Source organism: Oncorhynchus keta, chromosome 1 (assembly GCF_023373465.1).
Source record: "Oncorhynchus keta strain PuntledgeMale-10-30-2019 chromosome 1, Oket_V2, whole genome shotgun sequence".
In the NCBI taxonomy this organism is placed as follows: domain Eukaryota; kingdom Metazoa; phylum Chordata; class Actinopteri; order Salmoniformes; family Salmonidae; genus Oncorhynchus; species Oncorhynchus keta.
Genome location: NC_068421.1, coordinates 6,020,462 through 6,021,651, shown reverse-complemented (window position 1 = coordinate 6,021,651; position 1,190 = coordinate 6,020,462). Strand labels below are relative to the sequence as shown.

The window sequence follows — 1,190 nt, the reverse complement described above, 5'->3', positions numbered from 1 at the left end:
TGGCTAACACATTAGTCAGTAGACTGTCTCTGGGCTAGCTAACACAGTAGTCAGTAGACTGTCTCTAGGCTAGCTAACACAGTAGTCAGTAGACTGTCTCTAGGCTAGCTAACACAGTAGTCAGTAGACTGTCTCTAGGCTAGCTAACACAGTAGTCAGTAGACTGTCTCTAGGCTAGCTAACACAGTAGTCAGTAGACTGTCTCTAGGCTAGCTAACACAGTAGTCAGTAGACTGTCTCTAGGCTAGCTAACACAGTAGTCAGTAGACTGTCTCTAGGCTAGCTAACACAGAGGTCAGTAGACTGTCTCTAGGCTAGCTAACACAGAGGTCAGTAGACTGTCTCTAGGCTAGCTAACACAGAGGTCAGTAGACTGTCTCTAGGCTAGCTAACACAGAGGTCAGTAGACTGTCTCTAGGCTAGCTAACACAGAGGTCAGTAGACTGTCTCTAGGCTAGCTAACACAGAGGTCAGTAGACTGTCTCTAGGCTAGCTAACACAGAGGTCAGTAGACTGTCTCTAGGCTAGCTAACACAGAGGTCAGTAGACTGTCTCTAGGCTAGCTAACACAGAGGTCAGTAGACTGTCTCTAGGCTAGCTAACACAGAGGTCAGTAGACTGTCTCTCTCTCCTCCTGCTGATGCCTCTATTGATGCTTCTACTTGGTTCACTGCTTTCTCATTTGTAAGCTTTCTCTCTCTCTCTCTCTCTCTCTCTCTCTCTCTCTCTCTCTCTCTCTCTGCCACCTCCTCCCCCTTTCACACATCACACGCAAACACACAGTCACTCACTCACACATACACACACACCCCATACTGATGAGAGTTCCCCTATCTCACAGAGCCAGTTCCACCATCTGAGAGAGCCTTGTTTATGTTAACAGGAGAGCAGCTCTGTGTCGCACCGGTTCAACCTCCTCCAGGAGAGCAGCTCTGTGTCGCACCGGTTCAACCTCCTCCAGGAGAGCAGCTCTGTGTCGCACCGGTTCAACCTCCTCCAGGAGAGCAGCTCTGTGTCGCACCGGTTCAACCTCCTCCAGGAGAGCAGCTCTGTGTCGCACCGGTTCAACCTCCTCCAGGATTGCAGCTCTGTGTCGCACCGGTTCAACCTCCTCCAGGAGAGCAGCTCTGTGTCGCACCGGTTCACCCTCCTCCAGGAGAGCAGCAGACACAAACTCTCTGAGGTTCAAC

The 1,190-nt window shown here is 50.8% G+C and overlaps 1 protein-coding gene across 1 annotated transcript in view; it reads left to right on the top strand.

Moving 5' to 3' along the window:
• The first annotated feature begins 1,063 nt into the window (after positions 1–1,063).
• rasgrp4 (RAS guanyl releasing protein 4) overlaps positions 1,064–1,190 on the top strand; it is a 77,879-nt gene continuing 77,752 nt past the window's right edge. Inside the window, exon 1 of the mRNA XM_052472193.1 lies at positions 1,064–1,190. This exon is cut by the window's right edge and continues 174 nt beyond it. The gene's annotated coding sequence lies outside the window, so the exon portion shown is untranslated.